The sequence below is a fragment of the Manihot esculenta genome, chromosome 1 (genome assembly GCF_001659605.2).
Source record: "Manihot esculenta cultivar AM560-2 chromosome 1, M.esculenta_v8, whole genome shotgun sequence".
Taxonomy (NCBI): domain Eukaryota; kingdom Viridiplantae; phylum Streptophyta; class Magnoliopsida; order Malpighiales; family Euphorbiaceae; genus Manihot; species Manihot esculenta.
The window spans coordinates 12,339,109-12,360,482 of NC_035161.2; the positions used below are offsets into that span (position 1 = coordinate 12,339,109).

General features: G+C 39.8%; 1 pseudogene; it reads right to left on the reverse strand.

Annotated features, from left to right (window-relative positions):
- LOC122723226 overlaps positions 1-16,158 on the reverse strand; it is a 106,005-nt pseudogene extending 89,847 nt beyond the window's left edge.
- Positions 16,159-21,374: the final 5,216 nt, after the last annotated feature.

Genomic DNA, 21,374 nt, shown 5'->3' on the forward strand with positions numbered 1-21,374 from the left:
CATAGTTTTTAAACCATTCCTGAGCTTTCTTGCATTTAAGTGTGAACCCTGCCATTTCAATGGCTCTACAATCATCTGCTCCTAACTCACTGGTTATCATCCTGACTGATCTGAGGTATTCAAATGGATCATCTCCTGGGTTAAACTTAGGAGCATCCAATTTCAGGTACTCTGTCATTTTCACCCTTCTTATCTCGGGTAAATGAGGTCGAGGTATCTGAATTACTAGTTCTGGTTGTGGTGGAGGTACTGGTTCATCTTGTTCTGGATACGCTGTACTTTGATGCACAGGTGAGGGTGGATACATGGGATATGGTGGATCATAATGAGGTATGTATGGCATGTAAGGAGAATATGGGATGTAACTGGAGTACTCCGACACATCTCCCATTGAATAATCTGGGTCCGGAAAAGAGAATGGATAACCAAACCCCGAGGCCTGAGTGCCTCCCTGAAACTCTCCCATACCCTCAACAGACCTACCAATACCCATGCTTTCATCCATGGCCTGTTCTACCTCCATAGCTTCTCTCACTTCCTCCGATCTTCCTCCCCTAACAACGCCTCTTCTGCTCTCGTCTAAAGACCTTCTAGGGTCCATTGACATACCCTCCCTGCTTGATCTCTGAGATCTTGCCCTTGGCAAAACAGGAGGTTGAGCATCTACTCTCTCACTTTCTGGTGGATCTCTAGTCAATCGAACTGATCGACGAGCTCCTCGCATCTTAACTTCCTGAGAACAAAACACACAATATAGCACATCAGCATATATACAGCACATGTCAATAATACACATGCATATTCATGGCATAACTTAACATCAAAAGACAGGACTAACATCCTATCCGAGTGGACATGTTTTCCTATTGTGCTTGACCAATTCTATCCTCTATGAGCCCGACACTCTCTCTATAGGTCCGATCATGTGAACCTAGGGCTCTGATACCAATCTGTAACGACCCGGAAATGGACCGTCACCGGCGCTAGGATTCAGGTCGGCATAAGGCCGCCAGAACCCGTAGCAAGCCTGCTATACTCTCTGTGTACCTGTAAAAACTCATACATGATCATATATTTTCTGTGAAAATAAAAACTTTTCTTTCTCTGAACTATGGCTTAACTTGTGCATGCACAATCTCTATACTTTGTACTCTGTACCCCTGACTAGAGCTTGCTCTAGATGGGTTAAATCATACCTGTTAAGCCTGGTTTTTCACCTGTTTGTAAAACAGTTATATAACTTGATCATGTATACAAAAGACTTATAAAACAGAATAACTAAGTCAAGCACACTTTAACTATTTACACAACTAATACATCTCTTTAATAATACATATCCACTCTAACTATTACAAGCTCTCTTTTTTTTATGCACCTCTGACTTGCCCTTGTACAACCTGTATACTGAAACCTGCAAAACTGGGAATAAGGGAGAAGGATGAGCTCTATAGCCCAGTGAGTAGAACAATAAAACCTGTCATTAAAACATGATCTTATGGAATGCATCATATCACAGACAATTCACATCTAGGGTAAACCTGTCACCACATAGTCCCAGTATCTAATCCGTGCCAGGCCGTCGACTGGGGTCCTGGTCTTCCTGTAATGCATACATACATCCATACATACATACACACACATTTTAAATTTCCAGGCCATTGATGAGGTCCTGGATTTTTCCTGTATAAATAATAAATCTGCCAGGCCATCGCATGGGGTCCTGGACTTCCTGTACAAAAACAAACCTGTCAGGCCGTAGAATGGGGTCCTGAACTCTCTATACCTGCCAGGCCGTAGAATGGGGTCCTGGACTTCCTGTCTGGGACTATTGGATCATTCAGCATTCACCCACATCAACAATTAACTATGCAATGCAACATATTCGTGATTTCTAATACAATCATCCTATGCATACTCATGATGAATGAAATATGCTAAAAACATTACATTTCGTAATTAAAAGAATTAAGTGTAGTTCCACTCACCTCTGACTGACTCTGACTGACTCTGCAGGCTCCTGAAGCGGTACTCACTGCTGAACTCTCTGGTTCCTCTGGTCTGTGCCTACACAGATAGACTTAAATGAGGGACCAAACATACTCTAACATATCTCTAAACATCTCCCCAAAAACCCCTTAAAACACCTTAGAACAACCATGGAAAACATGCAAAGGAAAGCTGGACAGGGCACTTTCGGGGGCACCTTCGGCGGCCGAATGTGCATGACAGATCCGAAAGTCCAAATGTTCGGGGGCAACCTTAGGCAGCCAAAACTGCCTTCAGAAGAGGTTCGGCGGCCGAACTCCCACATTCGGCGGCCGAACCTGAGTTCATCCAGAACTCAGCTTCGTGCACAACCATGCCATCCAAACACTAACCCTCCAAACATGCATCCCACCTCTCCAAACATGCTCTACCACTTAATCATGCATATAGGAGTCTTAAACCACATTAAAACTCCAACCAACAACACACATCAAGCATACATATAGCATAAACGATTTATGCACCCTACTATGCACAACTTATGCATACACATGCATAACTCCCCTTCTCCTTCATCAAGCTTATGTAAAACATGATAAAAACTAAGGATCACACTTACCTCTTGAGGAACAAAGGCTGGTGTGACTCCAAACTTGAAAAGATGGAGATTCAAACTTCACAAGTTCTTAAACTCCACAACTTCTCAAAACTATCTTAAACTCACTTTAAACTTGTTTTTCTTTGAAAGATTTGATGAGAAACTAGGTAAGTCACTAAGGGGAAGCATGAACATGTCTCTGACCCAAAGGAAAGCTTAAGCACCTCCTTTCTCGGCCAAAAGCACCTTTAACAAAGAACCACCGCTTCACATTTGGTGGCTAAAGCTACATGCAACACCTCACCACCTTCGGAGGCCGAACATTAGAGTTTAGGGGGCCGAACATGGGGTACTTTCGGCGGCCGAACTTCAACTTTCGGGGGCCGAAAGTGGCAAAGACTTCCTTAGCCTTTTCTCTTCAAAACTCATTTCTTTTCTAAAACAAAAGCTTAAAACATGTAAAAACATTTTAGAAAACCTTCACTCTACCCTTCAGGGATGCTTTGACATCCTAGATTCCATCGGACGGTAGGAATTTCGATGTCTGAACATGCCGGGTATTACAGGGCAAGTATGTCTTCTTTGGCTTCCTTAACAAGCTGAATTTGAATTTCAAATTTGAATGTGCAACTTCTTGAGATTTGGCTTCTTTAATAAGGAAAGGGATTCTTGAAGATTTGAATTTAAATTGCTCTGCTGACTGCACTTTCCTTATTTCCCACTTTCATTATTTAGCTGAATCTTGAATTTTGAATCTTGAATGCTCTGGGAGATTTGAAATTTGAATTTCAAATTACTTTCCTTGTTTATCTCCTCTTAAGTTGTAACTTGGCATGTTTGCTCTCCTTTGTTCCATTTTAGGCAGTTTTAAGGGCTTTTTCTCCAAATTACCTCTTTACACCATTTTCTGCAGAACAGATCAAAATTACAAAATTAGGCAAAAAAAAGTATAAATTAATATCAATAACATCATGATAAAATGGTCTAAATTTAGACTGATCAAATACCCCCACACCTAACTTTTTGCTTGTCCTCAAGCAAATAAACTTAGTCAAACAAGCTCCCTTTGCTACGTGATCCTTTATTTCCCCTTAAGCTCTTACTCTAGATACCTATTTTGAAGCATTGCAGTGAAGAATGTATACACCAAGGTTACTTACCTTCTTTCCTTGTCTTCCTTCACCTACCATGGCTAGTATTTGTTTTACTCAAGAGAGAGATTATACATGCACATGTTCTTGTTCAGTTAAGACTATTTCTAGCTTTCAGAGTGACTTGCCCTTACCTTGAAGCACATTATTCAGCCTTTTGTATTTTAATCTAGCTTGAAAAAGTCACAAACTGTAATACCCGGCGAGAGTCCGACATCGGAATTCCTGTCGTCCGGTGGAATCCAGGATATCGGAATCTTTAGAAGGGTGAGATTTATGGTTTTCTACAGTACTATAGTATGTTTTAATGTGTTAAAGTTGAAATGAAAAGAGTTTTTGAAAGAAAAGAACCAAGGCAGAAAAGCCAGGTTCGGCCGCCGAAGGAGACATTCGGCCGCCGAACATGCATGGCTTTCGGTTTCACGTGTGGCCGCCGAAGGTGGTCTGGCCAGCCACCTATAAAAGGCCCTCAGTCGGTTGAAAGGATAACTCTTGCCGTTTTCTTTCACTTTCTGAGGTGAGACCCTGTCCTTTTTCAGTTTTCTTCATGTTTTCATCAAATCATGCAAAGATTTGATTGATTTTTATGGTTTTTTGAAGGTTTTGAGCTAAAAACACAGAGTTGTGAAGTTTGGAGAGTTTGAAGGAGAGTTGCTCCAAAACTCCACGTTAGGATCGTTCATCTTCTTGGTTTCAAGAGGTAAGTGAAGATCCTGAACTTGTTTTTATGATTTCTGAAGGTTTTCTACGGTTTTGGGAGAGAGTTGCATGAATAGGGTAAAAAGAGAGGTTTTGATGATTTTGTGAGCAAAGCTTGTATATGTGTTATATGTTTTGTGTTGTTGGGGTTTTTAGGTAGTTTTTGACCCCTTTGAGCATATGCTTGGGTGTATGCACGTTGAGGAATTGAGATGGTTGAGTTTGAGGTGAATTGGTGCATTTTGGCAAGAGGCAGAGCAAGTTTCTGCCTTGCTGATGAACCCAGCTTCGGCCGCCGAAGCATGGTTCGGCCGCCGAATGTGCTGAGGAGGTGGCTTCGGCTGCCCAAGCTTGCCCCCGAGCTTTTGGACTTTCGGCTCTGGAGGGGAGTTTCGGCAGCCGAAGGTGCCGCTGAAGGTTAGAGACTTTCGTCTCTAGAGTGCCTTTCAGCCCCCGAAACTAGCCTCCGAAAGGGTTCGGCTGCCGAAAGTTGAGATTCGGCCGATGAAGGTGCATGAGTTTCGGCTCTGGAGAGGACTTTCGGCCGCCGAACCTGCCGCCGAAAGTGTTCTGTCTAGCCTTCCTTTGCATGCTTTGCATAGATGTTTGAGTGAGTTTAAGGGATTCTTGGGGAGGTTCATAGAGTCATCCTTGAGTTCTTTTGGTCCCTCATTTGCGTTTATCTGTGCTTACACAGACCAGAGGAACCAGAGAGAGCAGCAGTGAGTACTGCTCCAGAGTTTACAGAACCTGTAGAGTCAGTCCAGACAGCCAAAGGTGAGTGGAACTAAACTGAATTCTTTTACTTGAAAACTGGAATGTTTTTAGCATATTTCATGCATCATGGTTATGTAGTAGGTTGATTGCATTAGAACCCACGACTTTGTTGCATTGCATAGTTATTTGTTGATGTGGGTGAATGCTGAAAGATCCAATAGTCACTGAGATAAGTCCAGGAGCCTTTGCCTACGCCCTGGCAGGTATAGAAGTCCAGGAGCCTTTGACTACGCCCTGGCAGGTATAATAAAGTCCAGGAGCCTTTGACTATGCCCTGGCAATGGTAAGTACAGGTGTTATATACACATATACGTATATGAGACAGGAAATCCAGGTGCCTTTGACTACGCCCTGGTATGAGATACTGGGACTATGTGGTGACAGGTTTACCCTTGCTGTGGATTGTCTGTATTATGATGCATTCCATAAGGTCATGTTTTAATGATATGTTTTACTGTTCTACTCACTGGGCTATAAAGCTCATCCCACTCCCTTAACCCCAGTCTTGCAGGTTCAGTGGACAGTGTACAGTGGAGATCAGCAGGGTACAAGAAGAGAAAAGAGTTGTGTAATAGCTTAGAGTGGACATGTAATATTAAAGAGATGTACTAGTTGCGTTTAAAGTTGTGTTTGACTTAGTTATTTTGTGTTGTAAATCTTTGTTATGTACATGATCTGTGTATGTATATGTTTTACAGAGTATGTGAAAAACCAGGCTTAACAGGTATGAGTGAACCCATCTAGAGCAAGCTCTAGTCAGGGGGTACAGAGTACAGGGTACAGAGTACAGAGTACAGAGATAGTGCATGCACAGGTTAAGTCTTGGTTCAGAAATGAGTTTTTATTATCACAGAAAATGTATGATCATGTATGAGATTTACAGATACACAGAGAGTATAGCAGGCTTGCTACGGGTTTTGGTGGCCTTAAGCCGACCTGAATCCTAGCGCCGGTGACGGTCCATTTTGGGGTCGTTACAGATTGGTATCAGAGCCCTAGGGTCACATGATCGGACCTATAGAGACAGTGTCGGGCTCATAGAGGTTAGAAGTGGTCAAGCACAATAGGAAAGCATGTCCACAGGGATAGGATGTTGAGTCCTGTCTATTTGTTGCTATGCTATGCATGTGGCTTATTGAGATCTCTGAGTTTAATAGCTGCTGATATGCTATGTTATGTGTTGTTTTCCATAGTTATAATGCGAGGAACTCGTCGATCAGCTCGATTGACTGGAGTCCCACCAGATAGTGAGAGAATAGATGCTCGTCCTCCTGCATTGCCAAGGGCAAGGTCACAAAGATCTAGCAGGGAAGGTACGTCAATAGACCCGAGAAGGTCTGTAGACGAGAGCAGAAGAGGTACAGTTAGAGGAGGCAGATCAGAGGAAATGAGGGAGGCCATGGAGATTGACCAGTCTAGAGATGAAAGCATGAGTGTAGGCAGATCTGACGAAGGTATGGGAGAATCGCAGGGAGGCGTTCAGGCCTCAGGTTTTGACTATCCATCCTTTCCTCAGGACCCAGGGTATCCGATGGAAGGTATGTCGGAGTACTCTAGTTTTGTCCCATATCCTACTTATATGCCCTATATGCCTTATCCTCAGTATTATCTACCATATCCTATGTATCCACCTTCACCTACTTATTGAAGTGCAGCACACCCAGAGCTAAATGAACCAGTACCTCCACCACCACAACCAGAACCAGTAGCCCCTGTTGTTGAAAGACATCAACCTAGCTCATCTGGAGGTAAGGTGCAAATGACAGAGTACTTGAAATTGGATGCTCCTAAATACAACATGGGAGATGATCCATTTGAATACCTCAGATCAGTTAGGATGATAACCAGTGAATTGGGAGCTGATGATAGTAGAGCCATAGAAATGGTGGGGTTTACACTTAAGTGTAAGAAAGCTCGAGAATGGTTCAAGAATTATATAGAGCCCAGGACTGACAGCATGTCGTGGGGAGAGTTCACCAATGAGTTTGCAGGGTGGGCTTTTCCTGATAGCTCTAGGGAGATGAAGGTAATAGAATTTGAACAGTTGAGACAGACAGATGAGATGAGTGTTGACGAGTTTACAGATAAGTTCCTGGATTTGCTTCAGTATGTGGGTCAAGCCTATGATACTGATCAGAAGAAGGCAAGGCGATATACTATGCGATTGCATCCCAGGTATTCTTCCTTGATTCTTCCAGCAGAAAAGGAGAGTTTCCACTCTATTGTGGATGCAGCTAGGAAAATGGAAGCAAGTGCCAATATTAAGAGACAGTCGAAGGCACAGGCTTCGGGTTCTAAGGCCCCCAGTTCAGGAACTTCAGGCAGCAAGAGATGGGATAGAGCAAAAGGAACAAAGAGTAAGTTCTGGAGTAAAGTCAAGTCTGGTCTGGGAATGGGTAGTGGCTCAAGCTCTGGCGCAAGCAGTCCAGTATGTAGACGATGTGGGAGACCACACAAGGGAGCTTGTCAGTTGGGATCTTCAGCCTGTTTTAGGTGTGGACAGGAAGGGCATTTTGCTCGGGATTGTCCTCAGGTGACTTTTGCACCATCCCAGCAAATGAGTTCAGGCAGTGTAGTACAGCCAGCAGCTCCAGCCATGCCTCAGAGTAGTGGCAGAGGTAGAGGGAGAGGGGCAGCCTCTACTTCAGCAGCAGGTTCCCGAGGTGGAAATCCGGTAGCCCCAGCACGGATTTTCACTATGACACAGGAGGAGGCTAACACGTCGAACACAGTGGTGTCAGGTAATCTCATCATTGGGTGTTCAGATGTGTATGCTTTGATGGACCCCGGTGCTTCTCATTCCTTTATTGCTTCGAGAGCCATAGAGAGGTTGGGTTTGATGATTTCTGAGTTAGAGTATCCTCTCTGGGTCAGTGGACCCAAGTGTGACCCATCAGTGGCAGCGTCCGTTTGTCGTTTCAGTCCAGTGTTCATAGAGGGTAGATGCCTTCCAGCTGACCTTGTGGTTCTAGACTTGACAGATTTTGATGTCATTCTAGGGATGGATTGGTTATCTACATATGGTGCGACCTTGGACTGCAGAGAGAAGGTAGTGAGTCTCAGAGACCAGGATGGGTCAGAGTGTGTCTTCAGAGGAGACAGGAGGGGTACACCCAGAGGTTTGATTTCAGCCCTTCAGGCTCGTGGTTTGCTTAGGAGGGGTTGTCAGGGGTTTCTAGCTCATGTGAGGGAGCTAGATAGTCAGGTTAGGGAACCAGCCACAGTACCAGTAGTCCGAGATTTTCTCGATGTTTTCCCAGCTGAACTTCCAGGACTACCACCTGGTAGGGAGATAGAGTTTGAAATTGAATTGCTGCTTGAGACCAGACCTATCTCTATTCCTCCCTATAGGATGGCACCAGCAGAGTTAAAAGAGTTGAAAGAACAATTGCAGGATCTGGTAGATAAGGGTTTCATCCGCCCTAGTACCTCACCTTGGGGTGCTCCAGTGCTCTTTGTCAGAAAGAAGGATGGATCCCTCAGACTTTATATCGACTACAGACAGTTGAACAAGGTCACTACCAAGAATAGGTATCCCCTACCTAGGATTGATGATCTATTCGACCAGCTAGCTGGAGCAGGTTGTTTCTCTAAAATAGATCTGAGATCCGGGTATCATCAGTTGAGAGTCAAAGAGGCAGATGTGCCAAAGACAGCTTTCAGGACCAGATATGGGCATTATGAGTTCTTAGTGATGCTGTGTTTATTGTTTGTTTTCGGCACATTCGAGGACGAATGTTCTTAAGGGGGGGAGAATGTAATACCCGGCGAGAGTCCGGCATCGGAGTTCCTGTCGTCCGGTGGAATCCAGGATCTCGGAATCTTTAGAAGGGTGAGATTTATGGTTTTCTACAGTACTATAGTATGTTTTAATGTGTTAAAGTTGAAATGAAAAGAGTTTTTAAAAGAAAAGAACCAAGGCAGAAAAGCCAGGTTCGGCCGCCGAAGGAGACATTCGGCCGCCGAACATGCATGGCTTTCGGTTTCACGTGTAGTCGCCGAAGGTGGTCTGGCCAGCCACCTATAAAAGGCCCTCAGTCGGTTGAAAGGATAACTCTTGCCGTTTTCTTTCACTTTCTGAGGTGAGACCCTGTCCTTTTTCAGTTTTCTTCATGTTTTCATCAAATCATGCAAAAGATTTGATTGATTTTTATGGTTTTTTGAAGGTTTTGAGCTAAAAACACAGAGTTGTGAAGTTTGGAGAGTTTGAAGGAGAGTTGCTCCAAAACTCCACGTTAGGATCGTTCATCTTCTTGGTTTCAAGAGGTAAGTGAAGATCCTGAACTTGTTTTTATGATTTCTGAAGGTTTTCTACGGTTTTGGGAGAGAGTTGCATGAATAGGGTAAAAAGAGAGGTTTTGATGATTTTGTGAGCAAAGCTTGTATATGTGTTATATGTTTTGTGTTGTTGGGGTTTTTAGGTAGTTTTTGACCCCTTTGAGCATATGCTTGGGTGTATGCACGTTGAGGAATTGAGATGGTTGAGTTTGAGGCGAATTGGTGCATTTTGGCAAGAGGCAGAGCAAGTTTCTGCCTTGCTGATGAACCCAGCTTCGGCCGCCGAAGCATGGTTCGGCCGCCGAATGTGCTGAGGAGGTGGCTTCGGCTGCCCAAGCTTGCCCCCGAGCTTTTGGACTTTCAGCTCTAGAGGGGAGCTTCGGCCGCCGAAGGTGCCGCCGAAGGTTAGAGACTTTCGTCTCTGGAGTGCCTTTCAGCCCCCGAAACTAGCCCCCGAAAGGGTTCGGCTGTCGAAAGTTGAGATTCGGCCGATGAAGGTGCATGAGTTTCGGCTCTGGAGAGGACTTTCGGCCGCCGAACCTGTCGCCGAAAGTGTTCTGTCCAGCCTTCCTTTGCATGATTTGCATAGATGTTTGAGTGAGTTTAAGGGGATTCTTGGGGAGGTTCATAGAGTCATTCTTGAGTTCTTTTGGTCTCTCATTTGCGTTTATCTATACTTACACAGACCAGAGGAACCAGAGAGAGCAGCAGTGAGTACTGCTCCAGAGTTTACAGAACCTGCAGAGTCAGTCCAGACAGCCAAAGGTGAGTGGAACTAAACTGAATTCTTTTACTTGAAAACTGGAATGTTTTTAGCATATTTCATGCATCATGGTTATGCAGTAGGTTGATTGCATTAGAACCCACGACTTTGTTGCATTACATAGTTATTTGTTGATGTGGGTGAATGCTGAATGATCCAATAGTCACTAAGATAAGTCCAGGAGCCTTTGCCTACGCCCTGTCAGGTATAGAAGTCCAGGAGCCTTTGACTACACCCTGGCAGGTATAGTAAAGTCCAGGAGCCTTTGACTACGCCCTGGCAATGGTAAGTACAGGTGTTATATACACATATACGTATATGAGACAGGAAATCCAGGTGCCTTTGACTACGCCCTGGTATGAGATACTGGGACTATGTGGTGACAGGTTTACCCTTGCTGTGGATTGTCTGTATTATGATGCATTCCATAAGGTCATGTTTTAATGATATGTTTTACTGTTCTACTCACTGGGCTATAGAGCTCATCCCACTCCCTTAACCCCAGTCTTGCAGGTTCAGTGGACAGTGTACAGTGGAGATCAGCAGGGTACAGGAAGAGAAAAGAGTTGTGTAATAACTTAGAGTGGACATGTAATATTAAAGAGATGTACTAGTTGCGTTTAAAGTTGTGCTTGACTTAGTTATTTTGTGTTGTAAATCTTTGTTATGTACATGATCTGTGTATGTATATGTTTTACAGAGTATGTGAAAAACTAGGCTTAACAGGTATGAGTGAACCCATCTAGAGCAAGCTCTAGTCAGGGGGTACAGAGTACAGAGTACAGGGTACAGAGTACAGAGTACAGAGATAGTGCATGCACAGGTTAAGCCTTGGTTCAGAAACGAGTTTTTATTTTCACAGAAAATGTATGATCATGTATGAGATTTACAGATACACAGAGAGTATAGCAGGCTTGCTACGAGTTCTGGCGGCCTTAAGCCGACCTGAATCCTAGCGCCGGTGACGGTCCATTTTGGGGTCGTTACACCAACCTTTTGATGTGAAAGTACATATTGGTGATACGCACCCCCAATTAATCAGTTGATCACCTGTTCAAGTGGCTACTAGCTCTGTTCATAGTCTTTTAACCATTGGAACAGTTTTCAATTTGTGCTCACAAAGTCTAGGCCTTTGCCGAATTTTCTTTCTCAAAAAATTGGTCAAATCAACACCAATTGCTCAAATAAGTCATGTTAATTTCATTCACACATCTTTCAATCCATTCTCTCTAATGAGTAATATAGATTTTTTACCATGGCAAGCTCAAAGATTCAATTCAAAAGGAAATTCCAAAACATGAATACAACTCACTGCAATTTATTCAACTTAAGTTTAAAGAGTCATCACATCAATGGGGTCATGGAAAGAAAGCTCATCCAACATAGTCTATGAGTTTGAGTAAAGCAAACCAAAACAAAAATAAAAAAAAAAACTGTGACTACATGTGTGTGCAATGAAAGCAAAAATAACAAAATGAAAAAAAAAATTCAAACTGTGGCTGTTCAAACTAAAACTGAGAGCAAAAATGGACTAAAAATAAAAGTTCAGAGATCTGCACCCCCACACCTAATTCATGCATTGTCCTCGATTTATTGGAAAAATTAAAGTTCAAAGGAAACTGATTACTCCCCTAGTGTGGTTGTGAGCGCCATTGTTTAAGGTCACGGGCTGGACCTTCTCCACTTGATCAAGGTTCAAGTAATTGGGGGAGGGAAAAAGGTCCCAACTGAATTAAGTAAAAAGTGTAGTACGCCTTTTGATTTGGTCATAACCCATCCTATTTCTTTCATGTACTCATGAAGTAACATGATTAGCTTCTCCTCTTTCAGGTGAGGTGTGCCTCTAGCCCTTATGTTTGCATTTTTTAGCACTTCGAACTTCAATTCATATTTCTCCATAGGTGGTTGCAATTTGGTACTGAATTCGGGCAAAACAAATTCTACCTTATCCGGTGGTTTGGGCAAGCATTGATTCGCATGCTCCTTTAGTTTGGACGATTGGACTTCCACTTGCTCCTTTTGCGCATGGCTTGTCTGCGTTGGATGAATAGCAGAATTAACCTACGATTTGAGCTGAAGAGGTGCGGGTGGATCTTTGTCTTTCTGCGTTTGGTTGCAGTCTTCTTGCTGAATGCTGCAGATTTTTGCTTTCAGTTTTGGCTCTGTTTGGCTTTCTTCATCTTTTTGGCTAGCCTCCCTGCAAAAATCATTGTTTAGCATATCATCTTGATTTATATAAATAACTTCTTGGCTCAAACAATCAATGATATCTAAACCATCAACAGGTTCTGTTTGACCAGTTTGTTTGGACAAACAGCTTTCTAGCTGTTTTTCTTCAGCAGCTTGTTCTTGTACTTGTGAACTTCCATCATCAGCCTTTACATCTTGAAGCTCTTCCTCTCTTCTTAACATGATTGCACTTACTGAGGTTACCACTTGTCCTATCTGCTGTTGGAGACTTTGCACAGAATTGGCCAATGTCTCTATCATCTTCTCAAGGTGCTGGTTGGAACTTGGAGGTGCTGCTTGGGCTTGATCTCTTTGATAGTTCTGGTAGTTGTTGGCCCTAGCACAGCCGTAGTTCGGATGGTCTCCCCAACCAAGATTGTATGTATTAAGGTAGGGATCATGTCTTGGCTGTCCATAGAATGCTCCAAATGCATGTACTTTTTGGTCATCCTCATAAAGTGTAGGACATTAATCAGTTGGGTGTCCTACATATGTGCAAATCCCACATGGTTTGATTCGCTGAAGTTGTTGAGCTTGTTGAGCTTGTTGAGCTCGACTTATGAAAAAACTTTTCATAATAGAGGTTAGTTCAGAAATTTGAGCAGTGAGAATAGATGTACTTACCTCAGCCATGAATCAGTTTCTTGAGTTCATATCTGGTCATGAAAGAAAAACAGATTAGTTAAATCAACTCCCCGACAACGGCGCCAATTTTTGACTGTCGGTTGTCAAAGCCGGTCAAAAATAACCTTTTCAGTTATCAATAATATTACTACTGCACATAGTGGTGAAAGGATCGAATCCACAGGGAATTGAAAACTTACCTATCTTTCTTATCACGACTAAGAAAATAAACTGAAAGCGAATAAACTGAAAGCGAAATAAACTGACAATAAAAGTAAAAAGGGTGTTTTGAGATTGATTCAGTTAAACTAATAAAGAAAGCAATAAAGTAAGCGAATAATAAAAGTAAAGAGAAATCAATAATGAGAAAGGTCTAATTTAAGAATTAGATCCACTTCAGTTGGTGGGATTGATCATTGATACTTAGGTTCTTATGTTTGATTCAATAAATTAGTTATGGAGATGGAAGACACTTCTCACTACCATATGTTTCCTTAAGCATAAATTAATTAGGAAATGTCCTCTAACTAATCACTAATCAACAAGTTGCCAAGGAACGTCCTTGGGCCTTAGGCATCAAAACAACTGTCAACTGCCTTAAGAAATAGAGAGATCTAATTCTAGCTACCCAAACGCATGGAGATATCGCTAAATCATGCAATTTCCTTAGTTTTTACACCAAGTGTTCTTGTGTTTGAATAATCCAAGCAATTACGAACTTAAAACTATTCAAACTAACAATATATCACCTTGCAATCAAGAATCAACTGGCCACATTGATCAAAATAACAAAGCAATAATGGAATCAAGCATGAAATTGCATAAATATTGAATATATAAAAGTTAAACAATGTATGTTCAGACCTCCCAATCCATAAAACAACTAAAGTTTCAATCAATCTTCAACCAGAAAAAAGAGTTTCAGCCACTCATGGCTAAAACAAAATAGGAAAATAAAAGAAAAGTAGAAGAAGAAGAAAGACCGAAGCCTTGGAGAAGAAGGGAGAGATGGGGCGGCCGAATGGTGTGTGGAGATGGTGTGGTCGTGCGACTCCTTGAAGAGATGCTTATATAGGCTTTATGTGCTGCCTTAGCTCTTTACTTGCTGCCCAAGTTGATCTCATTGCTGTCCAAGTGCTGCCCTTGCCGCCCAATGCACATTAATGAGGTGGAGCCTCTCTTTTGAATTTTGAATTTTGAATGTGCAAGACTTGGGAGGCAAGTATGTCTTCTTTGGCTTCCTTAACAAGCTGAATTTGAATTTCAAATTTGAATGTGCATCTTCTTGAGATTTGGCTTCTTCAATAAGGAAAGGGATTCTTAAAGATTTGAATTTAAATTGCTCTGCTGACTGCACTTTTGTTATTTGCCACTTTCCTTATTTAGCACTTTCCTTATTTAGCACTTTCCTTATTTAGCTGAATCTTGAATTTTGAATCTTGAATGCTCTTGGAGATTTGAAATTTGAATTTCAAATTACTTTCCTTTTTTTATCTCCTCTTCAGTTGCAACTTGGCATGCTTGCTCTCCTTTGTTCCATTTTAGGCAATTTTAAGGGCATTTTCTCCAAATTACCTTTTACACCATTTTATGCAGAACAAGATCAAAATCGCAAAATTGGCCAGAAAAAGTATAAATTAACATCAATAACATCATGATAAAATTGTCTAAATTTAGACTGATCAATAGGATAATAAAAGACACCAACTAAGTATGGAGGAAATCTATATTAAAACGTCGTAAGATTGAACCTTGATAAGTTGCTAAATATGGAGATAAAAATAATTTATCATCTTTGCAATGGAGAATAGGAATTCTCATTATAGAGAGAAATATCAAATCTTTTATTATTAACTTCTTTTTGTCCTACATATAAAATAATGGCTTTTTATAACAAAATATTTTCTAATCCTAGTTGGAATAGGATATTAAAATAAATTCTAATTGAAATAGGAAAATAAGACAAATCCTAATTGAAATTGGAAAATATAAGGTAATCCCATTAATTTGACTCCTAATCTATATAGGATAATAAGATACACCAAAACACACTAAAATATCTCATATATGAGCTTTCAAAATTGAATAAATTATGACTGAAACTGGACCCACGAATTTTAATAAAAAAACTCATTTCTTTTTCTTGTCTTTCAAACAAGGTATTCAGAATGAATGACTCGAATTTACCTTAATTCCTTGTAATTCAAAACTTTTCATATTAAATTTTTGAAGAAAGTGAAGACTTCAATGTACAACTTATTATTAAAGAATCGTATCATTTCCATGCTCGCATCACCAAACCATGTCCATTGGGTAAGTTGTTGGCATGGCAATAATTGCAGCACATGCACCAGCTCCAAGACGTAAAAGAGGAGTAAGCTAAGTGTCATCTATAAGAGAGAATGACACATAATAAATAAATAACTTGAAGAATTCATCATCAAGCAAGCACATAACGATCAATGTAAAGAGATTTATATTAACCTAATGGATCCTCATTGCTAATCAATCATGTAGATAAACGATCCACATTAATAGAGTTGTACTTACATCAAATGATTTTACATAAAAAGAAATAAGAAAAAAAAAGGCAAGGATAAGGCATACATGATAAGATAATTTACCAAAGTTCAATATGATTCATCAGAAGATCGTGTAACCATTCATGTCCATACACGCAAAAAAGGCAAATGAGATGCATGTAAAACTCTAATGTTGAATTCTCATCAACATCACAGTACCATGTGATATTGCTTTTTTGTGACATTACATAATGCATGCATGCCAAAAAAAAATCAAGGCATCCATAATTCAAAAAATTGCACAACTTACAAAAAATAAGAGAAAAAAGGAAATTTGATGCATCTACAGAAGATAGAAAATCAGGGAAAAATGTTAACTGGCAGTTACATGTAAGTAATGAAAACTACCAAATGAACTCCATATCAAGAAATGTGCTCAAGTATAATTGAGTAATATTAGCAAAGGAACATAGGAACGGTCATACCATTTCCAATTTGCTGCCTGTATAAAAATAATATGCCTCTGTCCATAAAAAGTGAGCAAACGAGAAGAAATGGTTAGATTGGCAAAATAAGACCATAGATTGAAAAGCATAAGAAAACAGAAACCTACATAATATTTTTTATTTAAAAATATGGTTCTGAAATTGCAAAGTGATACAGATCCAATAGGGCAGATTTGCAACAATAGTGTAAAACAATCTTATATCATTCAAATGGGTCTAAAAAGAGTTCAAATTCATATTCATGTGATCCAACTTAGGGCATGCTTCAATTCATATAAAGTGGATTTGGTGCAACACTTGCAATTATGGGCTCAAGGAGCATAATCAAGCCTATGGCGAAAGCTATGCAAAGAGAAGTCTAAAGTGAAGATCAAGAAAGACTTTCATAAACATTCAAGTCCATTGTGTTAGTATAGAGATTTTTCTGTATAGAGATTTTTCTAGTAGGTTCTAGTAGGTTCTTGTATTTTCTAGTAAATACCTTGTAGACTTGGATCACCTATAAATAGGTGAGGTATGTGTACTAGAAAGATACTTCAGAATATACAATACCAATATGAAGTTAATTGATGTCCTCCTTGTTCCTGATTTTAATATGAATCTTCTGTCTGTATTCAAGCTACTTAAGCATGCCAACTTGACAATACAATTTTATTCATCGTGTTATTTTTTTCAGGACCAGAAGAATAGGTCTGTTATAGCTGTTGGAAAAATGATTAGTGGTTTATACATTTTAGACAATAATAGCTCCTATGTTTCCAGTATCCAGTCCTGCGTTGACTCTGTGTGTAATAAAATTGCCCCAAACCTCAATGTAAAAATGGCTGAGCTTCAAAAGTGCAATAAAGAAGCTACACATCTTGCAAATTCTATAATAAAAATTCCTTTCTCTGTGATTCATGCTAGATTAGGACACTCGTCTTGTCATAAAATATCTCATATACCTATGCTAAAGCAGATTGTTGACACTAATTACACGTGTACCTTATGTCCTCTAGCTAAAATGTCCAGATTTCCCTTTCACAATAGTAATACGGTTACTGCCAATCCTTTCGATCTTGTGCATATGGACTTATGGGGATCTTTTTCTATTCATTCTATCACTGGTGCTAGGTTCTTTTTAACTATTGTTGATGATAAGACTAGGGAAACTTGGACCTATATGCTTAGATTTAAAGATCAGACATATTCTATTTTGACATCTTTCATTCAATATGTCAATACACAATTTGGAACAAAAATTAAAAATATAAGGTCCGACAATGGAGGAGAATTTATTAATAAAAGGTGTACTTCTTTGCTTTCTTCATACGGTATTGTTCATTAAACTACTTGCCCTTATACACCTCAACAGAACGGGACAGTAGAAATTAAACATAAGCACCTTCTCAACATAGCTAGAGCCATCTAGTTTCACGCTCAATTTCCAAAAAATTATTGGTCTGAGTGTATATTGGCTGCTACCTACATCATTAACAGAATACCAGTCAAAGCTTTAGGATGGATAACTCCTTTTGAAGCCTTGTTTCATAAATCACCCAGTTATGATCACCTAAGAACTATTGGTTGCCTGTGCTTTGCCATTAATAACAGCCCTCAAAAGGATAAATTTGACCCTAGATCTACCAAATGTATTCTCCTTGGATACTCAACTACACAGAAGGGGTATAGATTACAAAATTTAGACACAAAATAAATTTTTATTAATAGAGATGTTCTTTTTCATGAATCCACTTTCCCTTTTCGACATAATCCCTCTCAGGAGTCTTCTTTTTCAGATATTGTTCTTCCTGTTAATTTAGTTGATGACGAATCAAGCTCTTCCTCTAATGTTCAGGTTCCACCATATCCGGATTCTATTTCCCAATCACATTCCCAGGAACATGTCTCTTTTTCCACTCTTCCTTTAAGAAAGAGTACCAGAATTCATAGTAAACCCACTTGGATGTAAGATTTTATTGTAAATCATCTATCCACTACTCCTAACGTCGGTTTGTCTGTTTGCTTTACACCTTCACATCACATTTATCTTAATACAATTTCTCACATTCATGAACCCTGCACTTACACTCAAGCCTCCAATGACCCTAATTGGATTGAAGCCATGGACCATGAATTTATAGCTCTTGAAAAAAATGGAACATGGATTCTCACTGATCTTCCAAAAGGAAAAAAGTCCATTGGTTCTAAATGGGTATATAAGGTTAAAACCAAGCCCAATGGGGAAGTTGATAGATATAAAGCTCGTTTAGTGGCTAAAGGATATAATCAAATAGAGGGATTAGATTTTAAAGATCGATTTTCTCCTGTAGCTAAAGTCATCACCATTCGGATCTTTATTGCCTTAGCTACTTCTAAAAACTGGCCTATCTTTCAAATTGACATTAATAATGCCTTTTTACATGGTTTCTTGGAAGAAGAAGTATACATGCATCCTCCTGCAGGTTACTCCAAAGCTAGTCCGGGACAAGTTTGCTTGTTAAAACGATCACTCTATGGTTTAAGGCAGGCTTCTCGACAATGGAACTTGGAGTTCACATCTTTTATCCAGTCCTTGGGCTTTGTTCGGTCAGTACATGATAATTGTCTTTTCACACGGGATGACAATGGTACATTCACTATCCTGCTAATCTATGTAGATGATGTCATTATAAGTGGTAATTCTGTACCTACCATTGATCAGATTAAAAGTGCCTTACATTGCAAATTTACTATTAAAGATCTTGGTCATTTGAAACATTTCCTTGGTTTAGAAATTGCTAGATTTGGTTCTGGTACTCTCATCAGTCAAAGGAAATTTATCTCTGATGTTTTAGGTGACACTGGCATGTTACATGCTAAGAATGCTTCTATTCCTCTACCCAAAGGTTTGAATCTTGATCCTTCTACTGGTGATTTACTTTCTGAGCCTGATAAATACAGGCGGCTAATTGGCAAGTTGTTATATATTAACATTACTAGACCTGACATTAGCTTTACAGTTCATTATCTCAGTCAGTTTATGTCAAGTCCTAGAAAGCCCCATTGGGACGCCGCCTGCCATGTCTTAAGATATCTTAAGACTTACCCAGCTAAGGGATTATATTTTTCTGCTACGTCCGACTTGTCTAATCTTTCCGCTTATTGTGATGCAGATTGGGCCACTTGTTCTTTCTCTAGGAAATCTGTTACTGGTTTTTGTATTTTTTTTAGGAGATTCTCTTATCAGCTGGAAAACCAAGAAACAGAAGACAGTTTTCAAATCCTCTGCCGAAGCTGAATATCAAAGCATAGGAGCTGTCGTGTGTGAGCTTTTATGGATTTCATATATATTAAAAGACTTACAAGTTAATGTGCAATTTCTTGTTTCTTTGCAGTGTGATAATCAAGCAACCATTCATATAGCTAACAATCCCGTTTTTCATGAAAGAACAAAGCATCTTGACATAGATTGTCATCTGGTCAGGGAACAACTCCAAAAAGGTTTTGTTGCTCCTGTTCACGTGTCATCCACTTCTCAGCTTGCGGATGTCTTTACTAAACTATTGGCCACTCCACAACACCATTTTTTTGTCTCCAAGTTGCATTTGGTTGCTTTGCCCCCTGATCCAACTTGAGGGGGGGATGTTAGTATAGAGATTTTTCTGTATAGAGATTTTTGTAGTAGGTTCTAGTAGGTTCTTGTATTTTCTAGTAAATACCTTGTAGACTTGGATCACCTATAAATAGGTGAGGTATGTGTACTGGAAAGATACTTCAGAATATACAATACCAATACATGTCAAGATACTATCATTTAATCAAGACATTGGTCCTAATTAGAAGGTATACAAATTCATCAAACCAAGTGGACAGATTTGAAAAAACATGTGCAATATAAGGAGTATGTACAAAGTATGTGCACAACTCATGGGCAATCTTGGAGTACATGTTATACATATTATTTGGACCTTAATGATGTATTTTGTAAATCCATTTGTTTGGTTTAAACTTATGCTATCTTGTTTGCTCCACTATTGCTAGTTTAGTTGTTTGGGTTTTAGTGTGCTATCCTTGCTATGGGCTATTAAATTCAACCAGCCTTATTTGAGCACTTTAGAGTTTAGTTTATCCTTATTCTCTTAGGGTTAGGTTTAGTTTTCTCTATATAAAACTCAAGCCGTCATTTGCATGCAAAAGAACTTTTTAATTAAAAATAAAAATTATTCATGCTATTTGCATGCCTTTGTTATTGTGAGAGTGTGAGATTATATTTTTCCAATTGCATCAAGAATTAAAGTAAACTTATCAATTTAATTGTGGTGTTTATCTTGTTTCTCTAATTTTCAGTTATTGGTATTCTTGTTATCCTTTACGTTGAGTGACATAGAGGAGAGTTTATTGTTGGTCTTTAAAGCTATTCAATTTTGTCATTGATAGAGCATATTTTAGTCCACTTTATCATGATATTCTTGATGATTATTTACATCTTTTCTGCTTAATTTTGTGGTTTTAGTCATGTTTTGCAGATATTAGGTGTAAAGAGACAATCTGGAGAAAATGCTCTTAAAACTGTCAAAAAGTGTCAAATATGGAAAGTGCCAAAAAAGGAAAGTTTTCAAATAAGGAAAGTTTCAGAAAAGGAAAGTTTTCAAACAAGGAAAGTGCAGAAGCAAAAATAAATAAGGAAAGCTCAGTCAGAAGATTATTTGAAATTCAAATTGCAAATCTTTCTTTCCTTGTTCAAAGATGTGCACACACTGCAGTAGTCATATCTTCCTATTTAGGCAGCAAGATTTCATGAAGACACACTTGCCTCTTCTGTATCTAGCATTTAAAATTCAAACGAAGGCTCCACCTAAAAAGGAAAGACTGGACAGATTCACTTTCCCTTCTCCAGTCCATGCCGCGCACACACCTGCCTTCTGCAGTCCATTCCGCGCGCCACTTTCCCTCTAAAGAGCATTTGCACGCCTCTTTCCTTCTTAATAATTTACAACGCGATACTTTCTTTTTCAGACACAACTTGGGCAGCAAGTACCTCTAGGGCAGCAAAGTCAGCCTCTAATCCTATTTAAGAAGCTCTTCACCAAGCCAAGAACACCTTTGGACCATCTTCACGCCTCTTCACCTTCGGATTGCAAGACAAGGCTTCGGCCACACCATCTTCTTCTTCTACCTTTCTTCTTTTCTTTTATTTTTGGTTTTGGTTCAGCTATGAGTGGCTGAAACCTTTTTATCTAGTTGAAGATTGGTTGAAACTAAGATTGTTTAATGGATTGT